A 12,344-nucleotide genomic window follows, 5' to 3' on the forward strand; every position below is an offset into this window, starting at 1 on the left:
AAGGAAGAGTGTTCTTGATGCTGGAATGAGGCTGTTCTCACTGGATTTGGCCTGATTATTTGCACAGGTGCTGTGGGACTGCACACTCACCACACAGTTTCCTCTGATGCAGGTTTTCCTAAGGAACCTCAGACAGGACTTTTAACAGCCTCTTGGCATTAAGAAGCCTGGACATCAGGACTCACCTGCAGTCTCTATAACTTTGAGTGACGTCTTCTCTTCTCAAGATCCCCAACATACCTATCAAGTCAAACTTAGCTCCTTAAAGTGTGGGCCATATCTCATCCCAGGGGCATCATTGTCACCTAGGACAATCGATTCAGAGCTGAGGGTCTACCAGCAAGTTTTCCATTGATATTCTAGTAACAAGGAGGACAGGGTTGTACTGATCCTACACAATAAGTCTATTGCCATGAAAATAAGGATGCTCAGGAAGACTTTAGGAATTCTTTGAGAGGAATCAGATGGGGAGAAAAAGATCAGTGTTGATACCCACATGGATGTCCTCCTGTCTATTCCTGTTTTCCATGTCACAGTCCAGGCGCCATCCATGCCTCCCCCTGGAGGAGGGATAGAGCTGTGATTCCTGAGACCTTATCATGGGCTCCCACCTCTCATTGCACAACCACTGTCTGGCATTCCACTGTGCAGGTGGTGTCACTGAGACCAACAAGAGCTGGGATCTAGAGTGGAATGTGGCCTTAAGCCAACAATAATGACAAAGTCAGTTCACATTGCTGAGCATTTATTGATTCAATGAGAGTCTTCTAAGGAATTTCCATCTTTTCATTGACTACTACAACAACTCTACTTGAAAAGTGCCTCAGAACCATTGTTTTACAGATAAGAAAAAAATCATTCAGAGTTTAATAACATAGATGAGGGTAAGAGAACCAGAGGGCCAGACTCAGATCTTACATCCAGCCTGAGGAGGTCACTTTTACTGGAACTGACTGTGTTGGAGACCTCACACTGATAATCCTCGGCATCCTCCCTCCTGAGGATGTCTATGGTGAGGGTGCTGTTGTCGGGGGACAGCTTCATCCTCTCGGTCAGTCACAGACTCTGGTCATTGAAGAACCACTGGATGGAGATCCTGGTGTCATTTGTGAGGCAGGTCAGGGCCACGGGGTCCTTATTTTCTTTGATTGGGGTCTTTATGTCCTATGCTGACTTGGATGGAGGGCTTTGACACTGACTCTGTGGAGAAACAGAGGAGGTGACTCTCTGAGAGTGGGCCTGGGCCTGTGCCCACACTCCTTCCTGAGAGATCTCAGCCACTCTCTAAAGGTGACCCAATGATGGCCCTGACCCCTCCAGAAGCATAAGCGTCTTTGTTCAGGTGATGATCTGTAAGGAGGGGACACCACCTCCCACTTTGACCCCTATATCACCCCAGGATGATCCCTGATCAGTCCCCTGGACATCTCTGTAGCATCAGGACCAGGAACCTCTTCTCATCCCATGTGTCCTATGACCTTATCATCAGGTAGAATTTTTCTCTTGTGAACTTTCATTGATTTTTTTCCTAGAACTTTCTTTGACTTCAGAAAAGGTCAGGCCACATTCCTTATATACACTTTCGTGTGTGTTGTCGAAGGCAGGCCTGTCAGCTCTGCCCATCTCTGGGGCCAAGGGAATGCTACGTATAGTGGGAAAACATTTACTTCTTGTTAAATAATTTATTAGGGAATGAGGGTGGTGCCACCCAGTCTTCACAACTTTAGGACCCGAAGAGCTTCTAATCTAAAGGATTTCTCACTCTGAGGAAGGCTTTTTCTTCCTGGCCTGTGGATTGAATACTACAGTGAAGGAAATCTCTAGAGAGAAGTGGTTATAGTTTTAAAAAAAGACAGGGACTGTTAGGAATAGAAGGAAGCTACTCATTATGACAACAGTCATAAATGAAAAGCCTACAGCTAACAACATACTTAATCACGAAACACAGAAAACTTTCCTCTAAGATCATGAACAAGACAAGGATGCTGCTTTCACCACTTCTATTCAGTGTAGTACAGGAGTCCTAGCCACAACAATGAGGCAAGAAGAAGAAGTAAAAGGCATCCAAATTGGAAAAGAAGAGAGAAAAGTGACCTCGTTTAGCAGAAGGCATACTTATATGTACAAAACCCTAAAGATCACCCAAACATACACACACACACACACAAACACACACACACACACTATTAGAACTAATAAACAAATTCAGCAAGGTTGCAGGAAACAAAGTCACATTCAAAATAAGTCATGTTTATATACAATAGCAATGAACAATCCAATAAAGAAATTAAGAAAATAAGTCCATTTTCAAGCATGAAATAGTAGAAAACACTTAGGAATAAACTTAACTAAGAAGGTGGAAGATGTGCACACTGCAAAGTCCCAAGTGTTCTGAAAGAAATTAAAGAAGACGCAGATAATGGAAAGACATCCATGTTCACAGAAGGGAAGGATTAATACTGTTAAGATGCCAATATACCCCAAACTATCTGCATATTCCCTATAATCCATATCAAAATCCAATGAAATTTTTGCAGAAATCGAAAAATCCAACCTAAAATTCAAAGGACCCTGATAGTTAAAACATTCTTTAAAATGGAGAACAAAATTGGAGGACTCACACTTCCTGATTTCAAAACTTACCACAGAGCTAAAGAATCAAAAACTGGGTGTGACCCAGTGGCATAGTGGTTAAGTTCTCTCGCTCTGCTTTGGCGGACTGGGCTTCACTGGTTTGGATATCGGGTGTGGTCCTAGCACCGCTCATCAAGCCACACTGTGGTGGCATGCCACATAAATTTTACAGATGTTAGCTCAGCAACAATCTTCCTCAAGCAAAATGGGAAGATTGGCAACAGATGTTAGCTCAGGGCCAATCTTCTTACACACACACACACACGGATCAAAATAATGTGGCACCGACATAAAGACAGACACATGGGCCATGGAATACAATAGAGATCCAGAAATAAAGCCTCGATTATGTGATCAGATGATTTTGACAAGGGAGCCAAGACCATTCAGTGGAGAAAGGACAGTCGTTTCAGCAAACAGTGTTGGAAAACTGGATATCAACATACAGAAGAATGAACTTGGACGTTCACTCCAGCCTTCCACCATATACAAAAATTATCTCAGAATGGATCAGATCATAAAGTAAGACTTAAAACTATAAAACTCTTAAGAGAAAACATAGGGGGAAATCTTCATGACATTGGATTTGGTGGTGATTTCTTGAATGTAACACTAAGAACACAGGAAAAAAGGGAAGAAATAGATAAGTTGGACTTTGTCAAAATGAAAAGCCAGTTCATTAAAGGACACAATCAACAGAGTGAAAGGTGACCTTTGAAATGGTAAAAAATATTTTGCAAATTATATACAAATAGGGGTTAATATCCAGAATATACCAAGAACTGCTAAACATAACAGCAACAACAAAACCAAATAACCTGATTGAAAAATGGGAGAATTAGAGTTGGCATCTCTCACCATTCAGCCAACCCGAGTCCTTGAGAGAATGACGTAGGTTTGTGTATCTCAAGACAAAGGCATGAGTATCAGAGCACTCAGAGAATGTAAGGCCACCAGTTCTTTAGGAGAAAGCACAGACTTTCTCAATCACTATGTTAGCAGAGTTTGGTCTTGAAAAGACAAAGGAGGAGAATCAGAGAGCCCCCCCCAACCTCGCCCTCCATGCCTCTGCTGGTTCTTCACTGACCAGCTGATTGTCTGGCCAACAAGGGGGTGATTCCTTCCCACTGTGCACACCTCCATCATCCAGCGAGGTATGTTTTCTCTGAGGCACCATTTTCAAGATTCTCCTAGAGATGGGTAAGGTGGGTCTGTGGTTTGAGCATAAATAACATATGAGGACCAGGAGCAAGTGAGGCAGTCAGGTGAGTACACAGGCCTCAGGGCAAAGATGTGGATCAGATCCTCCCAGGTGACTGTAACTGACATGAGCCAGGGACCCAATAAATGATAGAGTCCAAAGAATGATCCAGAAAAGAGTGAGGGGACAGTCAGGAGCTGCCTGGCTTTGGCAGAGGGACCTGATCTCTGCCCTTGGTCTTTAAGGTCTCTTCTGTCTCTGCTGAGGGCAGGAGTGGATGTGTGCAAATGCAGAAGGGGTGAGTGGTGTAAAGGCGGGAGTCTGAACTTGCTGCAAATCTGGCCCTCACGGTCCATCCGCGTTTGGTGGTTATGAGATAGAAATTTGAGGAGAATTTTAAATTCTTTCATGTGGGAAAATTATCATTAATATCCCAGTGTCTCAGACCAATTGCAGGAAGGAGTATTTCCCTAGAGAGCAGTAAAAGACCTGAGACACGGGCTTCAGCCCCTGGAGGGTCAGAGAACCTGTCCTGTGTGGAGAAAATTCCAAGGACTTTGCATCCAGATTCCAGTCGCTGAAGAGATTTTGGATCATTCGTTCATTCACCATTCATTCCTTCCCCCCTTCGTCAGTAGCAGTTGAGAGTTTGTTCCATATGGGCTCTGTGCTGGACACAGGTGTAGAGTGGGGAATGAGATGGCAAAGTCCTTTCTCTTATACTCTAGTGGGAGTCACCCCAACACATCAGGAAACAAATAAGTGATATCAAGTCCAGTGCAGGGAGGTGTGGATCGGCTACCTGAGGGGGTGGCCTGGAGATTCCCTGCACTGACTCTGATTGTTGATGCAGGTAATTTAGTTCTAGAATAAACATGGATGAATTCTCCATTTGCTCTCATTCCCTAGAACAGAATCTCTCCTTTGGTGTTCTGCCTGCCTAAGAAGAAAGGACCTGAACTGACCATTTTTCTTGGGGTCCACACACACCTAATAAGGCCCCTTTGCTGAAAGGGAGGATGGGGCTGTGTCTTCCTGTGACTGATCTGCCCCTCATGGTCTATGTGACTCTGATTCAGAGATGATATCTCTCTGTGCCTCAGTTTCCCCTCAACGAAGTAGGATAAATATTTGGCTGCAGGTCGTCAGTGAGTTAACCTTAAAATATTCACTTAATCTTGGTAGAGGGGAGCTTCTTGAATAAGTGGCATCTGTTGTTGTTACTTTCCAAGAGACAATGCCCCTGGACCTGATCCCTGGTGGGTGAGGAGCTGCCAGCAGCATCTTCTCTCCTCTGTTCCTCCCTGGGGAACTGACCTTCCTCTGGAGTCTGCTAAGGTCCCCAGGGCTGTCAGCTAATGGCCTGGGGACCTTGTCCACCTGTGCTCTCCATGCTGAGTCTCAGGTGAAGGATCAGGCTGTGTCCCTGCCCAGATGTGGCTCTTGGGGCTGAGCCCTGGCTGGTGACCAGCTCAGGAGCCTTGGGACTGGGATGGCCGGGAAAACATTGCTCCCTGTCAGCCCTGCCCAGGAGGCCACAACTCAGCCCTAGCACAGGCTCCCCAGGGTCACTGGAGTCAGTAGCCCTGGGACAGGTGTCCGGACAGGGACTTCTCAGGGCTGAGTTTCTCTGTGCGGATCCCACGGGGCCCCTCAGGCCAGGCTCTGATCCTGCAGGATCTACCTCAGGGCCATGGTCCCAGAGAGCGCCCCAAGGGGCTGCACTGAGACTCATCTCCCTCTGCTGAGTTAGCCCAGCCCATCTCTCTGGAGGGGATGTCTACAGGGTCCAGATTCCAGGAAAGAAATTCCAAGCTTTTGATGTTTTTCTCCACTGTTTGTGTCCTGCAGTAAATGTTCAAATCTGTACATGAGACATAATGCAGAGGGGGATGTAGGCCCAGTCCAGGCCTGTCAATCCTGTGTGTGTGAAGTAGAATCATCCCACCCAACACCCGGAGGACAGAGAGGAATCACTCACAGTATATGTGGAGCTCTCCAATTGCTGTATCAACTAGGGAGTTCTTCCTCGTGACTAGTAGGGTGTAGTATCCTGTGTTCTCTGGGATGACGTTCCGGAACAGCAGGGATCCATCGGGGTATAATTTGTGTTGACTGGTGTATGCAGGCCCTGGGGTAATTTTTGATGTCTTTATTCCAAATGATGCAATTTCAAGTTTGGGATCTACTTTGTCCCCTTTGTACCAGGCACAGCCTGCAAGATCCTCAGGCAGATTGTAGACAAAGAGAAGAACCTCCATCCCTGTAATAGCATTGGTCGGCACTGATTCAATAATGGGTTTGGCACTGGTGGGCAGGTTCCAGAAGGTTAAGAATGAGACTAGGAGGGAAGAGAGAGAGATCAATCAATATTTGGGCATATAAATTGGGATGGAAAGATGAGGCCCTGGGTCCTGAGCAGGTCTCTTCATGTCTTAGACTTGGAGTTTGTGTGTGTGTGTGTCCACTGGTCAAGCTCAGCAACATGACCACCATTACTTCAGCCCATTTGAACTTCTTATTTCCTCTGTTCCTAACACTCTTCCTCGGGTGTCTGCCCAGCTTACTCCCTCCCTGCCCTCAGCACCCTGCTCACTCTCACAGGCATCCTTGGGAGATGCCTTCCCTGACCATCTGTTCTGAAGACCCTCCATCTTCACTTTCTGACCTTTCCCTGCTCTCTTCCGTTCATGACAATGTCAGTCCTTGACATCACATTCTAGATCTCTTGCTTCTCTCTCCTCATCCCCACAGGGTGTGAGTTCCTGAGGGCAGGGACTTCTCTGATCTTGTTCCCCTAAGGCCTGGAACGGGCTGCAAACACCTGTGGGTGAATGGACGAGTGTTCCCAGGGCCCTCCACATCCTGGTGTTTATTTGTCAATTTCTGAGGGTTGTGGGTAAAGACAATGTTTAGTGTCCCTAGTTAAGTTTTTTCTGTGTCATCCTCTAATAAATTATTAGTATTATCATCAAATTTCAAATATTATTGGCCAGTGATACCTAACTTGAATAGGTACAGCAGTTGAGGCTTTCCTGCCCCTCACCACTTCCAGATCATGAGATTTTCCTTTTGCTGGGTCCCCTCCCCCAATCCTACTCTGCTCCCATGTCCTCTCCCATCGTGTCCAAACAGAAGACCTCTGTCCCCTCTCAGAGCCCTGTCCTCCCCAGGAGACCCCAGAAGTTCTCTGTTCTCCCGTCTCCAGCCCACCCTCAGGGAATTGCCCTCTCTCACCTGCCAGCAGGAACCCATGTAGGATGTGCCCTCTGTGGGTGGTGGCTGAAGGGGTCTCCATGGCATCTGCTGCTTGCTCTGACCTTCCCTCCGTGAGAAGAGCTTATGCCCCAGAAAGGCTCACAAGCACTGCTGTCCTTCTGCGCTCTGTGCTGAGCCTCCTCCTGGGCAGGAGAGCCTCCTGAGTCATGTGGGCTGGGGGCGGGGTCTCTGCCCAAGTCCCTCCTCCTCCCTCTCCTATTCCAGCCTCCCTGTCCCCTTCTTTCTCTTTCCCTTCTATCTATATTTTGTTCCCTGGGAATTGCTGAGTCCACTGCATTCTTCTGCAGTGATTCCTCGCCGCACACACACACACACACACACACACACACACACACACACACATGCAAGCCCTTTTTTGGACAAGCAGAAGCCTGGGGCATCATGTCTTGAGTAGTCCCCATAGCTCAGGGTGGGGGTACACAGTCACCCTCCCTCTCTCTCATCCCCATCTGGCTTTTCCCTTCAAATGATGAGCCCCAGAGCTACACCAGGACCTCTTGTCATAGAGGCGTGTCAGGGAGCAAGACAATTCCTCTAGCCACTCTGGATCCTTCTGGCTGGGCTATGAATTAAATTGACATGAGACAGAATAACAGGAGAAAATCAAACAAAGCTTTGTAACATGTATACATGGAAGAAACTCAGGAAAACTGGGTAACTTGACCATGTGGCCAAGGCTGCCAGCTTAAATACCATCTTCAGCTAAAGACAGAGGACAATGTTGGGGGTAGGGGGAGTCAGTTATGGGAATTTACCAGAAAAGCACAGTAAACAGTAAGGTTAGTATGCAGATTTAAGTCCTTGCCTTCCACATTGATTAGAGTTTCTAGAGATAAGATCATCCTCTTATTCCTTGTACAGAGAGGGAGATAACTTCACAAATGAAAGTTCCCTTACAAATATAAATGTCTCTTACAAAGGACAACTTCTACTTGGTTTTCAGAACTGTTCCCCTGTCTGTAGTTTCTTAAAAGTAACCAGCCCCAAATAATCCTTATGCCAAAGAGACGCATTTTGGGGTGGCCAATTCTGACCCCCCACAATCCCACCTTTTAAACTTTAAGAAGTTTCATAGTCCAGAAGCTGAGATGGTAGATTGTTCCATCTCATTGTCCTGATAATAGATCAGTCCAGTTAAATTCATTTTAGGAGGCAGTGATGCAGGTGGGCCCCCAAAGCTAGGCCTATACTGTGGAAGTAGGGAATCAAGTATTTAACAGAGGCATTTCTATGGAAACAAAAAGAAAAACAAGGTTAATATTTGGAGCAAATTACAAACCAGTTCCTGAGCCTAGGGGGCAGCCAGTCAAGAAGATTTTTAGATGTCAGAGTCAGAGCATCTTTTGCTGTTTGAAGTGTTTCTGATGATGTCATTGAGTGTTCAGGTATCCTTCTGAGTGGCTTACATAGCAACAGGCATGTTATTGTGGTGATGTCTCTTAAGTTTAAATCTAGTTGTCCAGCTTTAGTTTTTAGGGGTCAGGAACAAAGGTGGTTTTAGTTCTCCATGATTTCAAATAAAAATGAGGGAAAAAATCGAAAACATTAGTTTGGAGATTTGTAGCCAGATATTTCAGAAGACTAGAAGAATTCAGGATCCAGTTCAATTTACAGGCAGAAAACAAAATACTCAGACAGTTAACAAAACTAGAATCTAATATCTGCAAATGTGTACTATAGTTTCTACTGAAACATAATTTTTCTCTCTAAAATCATCCTCATTTTTCCCAAAGGTAGCCAAATTAAGACTAACTGGTTCACAAAATAAGTTTAGTTTCAATAAATTTGGCCCAATTATTTACATAAGTGCAGCAAGAATAGCAATTGATCATATAGGCTCTTGTAAACCTGCTTTGCTGGAACTTTTAATAAGGAATCTCAGATTGAATTTTAAAGGCCTCTTGAGGCCAGGAAAGCCAAGCCAAAGACTTATCAGACAAAACCTGTAACGCCTACAGATTTGGGTGAGTTATTCTCTTCTTTTGAGGTTCCCCAAAATATTGAGGTTCCTTGCACCTGCCAGATAAATGACCTTCTTTACTTACCCAGTAAGCTTGCTGGGAACCCTGTAAACAAGGTACCAGGCCAATATTTCCAAGTGGCTTTATTTCATAAAGTCCAATCTTTGTTTCTCAAAAGCTGTCTGATCATATCTGAGTCTATGCCTGTTTTTCTCAAATATGACCTTCCAGTCAAAGCTTTGGTAATATAACCAGTGTTTCCAATTGTGTCCTGTTATAAGGAGAACAGATTCTTATTGAACTTGTGCAAATAAATATATCACTATGAAAATAACAAAAGTCACTCACTAAGAGTTTTCAAATTCTGGCGGGATCAAGTTGGGAGAAAAAGATAAATGTTTCAATTCTGCCTACAAAAGTATTATTTGTCAAATTGTTGAAAGTCATAGTTAGCTTAAGAGGAAGGAGAAAAGGTTTCCTTAAATCTTAAAAAACATTAAAAAAATCAGCAATATTTTAAATGAAAAGTCATAAAAGTTATAATCATCCTTAGTTAATTTAGTCCCATGTGGTCAACTTTTGATCTTGATCTTTTGTTAGTAGTTTCATGAAGTCATCAGTTTCTCCATTACAGTTCTGTAGCTTCTTACCTGATTCAGTTTTATGATCTGAAGGTCTATCAGAAAACTGTATTCTAGAGCAAATGTCAGAGTCCTTTCCATGAATTTCTCTGAAGGTGAAACATATTTGCAAAAGCATCAGAGTAAACCAATAACTATCTGTAATTGACAAAAGACCTAAAAATGACAATTGGTAAACAATTTCCATGACAAACAACACTTTACGGTAGTAACTAGAATTATGACTGATAATTTTTAAAACACTTAATCATAACATTTACCCACATAATACCACCTAAAAAGGTTTATCACTTATTTGACAATGCTTCTCATGTAATTTAACATACCAAATAAGCCCAAATTAGTTTAATATCTGCTTTATAGGAAGAGAGAGAACAAATTTCCTTGAGTAGTCCCAGGGCTAATTGGAAATTCTCTAAGTTTCCTTTTTTTTTTTTTTTTTAAAGTCCAAAGACTTTAATTTGGGGGTGAAGTTCATAAAAAAATATCAAAAAGTTTTAAAACACGTGGTCAAATACTTTCTCCACCAAAGCACTGAGTTGATTGACCTTCTGGTGAAATCTCCCCGTCTTGTTGCAGACCAGCACTGTGAGCATCACTAACCTGGGCCTGTGGGCTGTGGTGAGGACGTTGCATTTTGGTGTGATTGAGATGTGAGTGGCAGGAGGGCTTGAGCAGAAAAAGAATGACCTGATTTGGGCTTTAAAAGAATTCATCTCTGAGGATTCAGAGATCCTACACTGAGCAGACAGATAGAAGGGAAGTGGGGACAAGGAGGCGGTTGGAAGACCCATTTGGAGACTATTACAGTAACCCCATGTAGGATGGTGGTGGTTTGGACCTGAGTGTTTGGATTCTATTTATATTCTGTAGATGGATTGCAGGGTTTGCATGTGGATTAGAGATTAGCGGGAGAGCAACAGAGGCACCAAGGATAACACCAAGATTTCCAACTTGAGTCCTGGGGAGGATGGAGTTGACTTTGAGAAGAGGAAGACTCTGGGAGGATCGGGTTGGGAGGTGGAGGAATAAAGGTCTTGCTTGTGGGCATGTTACATTGGAGGTGCCCCATGTTACCCAGGACAGACACCCCAAGTTGACCTAACTCATTTTTTCTAACTCCCTTGAAAAGCACACACAAGCCTGAGAATCTAAGGACAGCAGTTCCCAGAGTCTCTGACAGCAGATTCATGTTTGGAAGAGGGAAGCGGTTCTTGTGAGATGCAGGTGGAGCTTATCCCGGCAGTCAGGGCCATGGAGCCAGTGGGTCCCTAGCTTATCTCTACCAAGAGCCTGCAGAAGTGCTGTGGCACCAACACAGGGTCTTGATTTCCCAGGTTTTTCATCCAGGAAGTAGGGAGAGCTTCCTTAGTGAGCTGAACCCCAAGTCCTGCCCTTCATTGATCTTCTGGAAGCTGCAATGAGAACTTGATTCCAAATATATAAGTAAAAAATAAAATTAAGGTAAATAAGTAATAGTTCTCTTAAAAGGGAAGGTAGGCCGTGTATGGACTTGTGATGATACTGGGTTATGAGCCAAGCATTCTAATTTTTTGATTCTATGCTCCTGATGTCAAAAAAACAAACAGAGAGAACATGTCAGTACCCATCATGTGTCATACAGACAGTGACCTAAGAAGTTTGTGATTCTTGGAAGAATCTTAATCAGCTGTGTAAGTCTTGCCCAGAGGGGGCACATTGTTTCGATGTGAATGACCTATAACCCCAAGGAGATTTAAAGTTGTCATGCAGCGCATTTTAGCTACAACAACGAAATTATTATTCTGTTCCTGATATTCACACTGAGGAAAACCAGTCCTGGCTCCCTGCTGTTGGATATTCTCTTTCTTATATTTGTGACAACACTGGACTTGGCCACGATAAGCCCACTGTCTCTGTGTGTTCTGTTCAGAGTGATCACAGGAAGGTCCTGGCTTCTCCTGTCTGGGCCACACTGAGGAGATCTGCCCCAAACAGCAGCAGCTCCTCTGGACGGAACCAGTCATCTCTGAATAACATGCTCTGAGGCTACTTACTGATTTTTCACTTCCAGGCATTACCTAAGGTCTTCCCTCTTGGAAGATGAGGACTCAGCTCCTTTTTTCCTCATCACCATAACACACCCCTTCCCATCCCCATATCTCAAGTATTTTCCTAAGACCAACACTCTGTGTGGCCTTTGTGATGTCTATTTAACGCTATTCACATTGGAGCCAACTAGCTTTGATTTCTTCTTTTCCCCCTTGGATGTGGACTCCAAAATCTGAATCTCTGAAGTACATCGGGCCTGGAGAACCTTCCCTCTGTGAGCTGCAGAGGTGGGAGTGGTGAGGCAGGTAGGCAGGGAGGGGGGCGCCGCTGTTAGAGACACAGAATGACTTAAATAGAGTAGAAAAAGCCAACTTCTTCTACATCTCTCTTTACAACCCTCCAAGTTACACTGTGGCGGTGCTTCCCTCTAATGGCCAAATTTTAAAGTGCATCTCCCAATAGGGTCAACTTTTATTTCCCAAGGGAGCCCATTGGGAAAATGGTCACTACCAAGGGGCGGAACCAGCTACGTAAATTGCAAGACTCAGTGTAAAGTGAAAATCAGGGCTCCTTGTTCAAATATCATGAAGAATTTCA

General features: G+C 44.4%; 1 protein-coding gene across 2 annotated transcripts in view; it reads right to left on the reverse strand.

Moving 5' to 3' along the window:
* Nucleotides 1-730: 730 nt before the first annotated feature.
* LOC106847957 (hormone-sensitive lipase-like) overlaps nt 731-12,344 on the reverse strand; it is a 56,435-nt gene continuing 44,821 nt past the window's right edge. The window contains exons 5-10 of one of the 2 annotated variants that reach the window (XR_011498723.1): nt 9,726-9,805; nt 9,160-9,346; nt 8,164-8,342; nt 7,073-7,236; nt 5,817-6,176; nt 731-1,200 (exon numbers count right to left, since the gene is read on the reverse strand). The gene's annotated coding sequence lies outside the window, so the exon portion shown is untranslated. The remainder of the gene's footprint in view (nt 1,201-5,816; nt 6,177-7,072; nt 7,237-8,163; nt 8,343-9,159; nt 9,347-9,725; nt 9,806-12,344) is intronic. The other variant, XR_011498724.1, reaches the window with a different exon arrangement.

Source organism: Equus asinus, chromosome 26 (assembly GCF_041296235.1).
Source record: "Equus asinus isolate D_3611 breed Donkey chromosome 26, EquAss-T2T_v2, whole genome shotgun sequence".
NCBI lineage: Eukaryota > Metazoa > Chordata > Mammalia > Perissodactyla > Equidae > Equus > Equus asinus.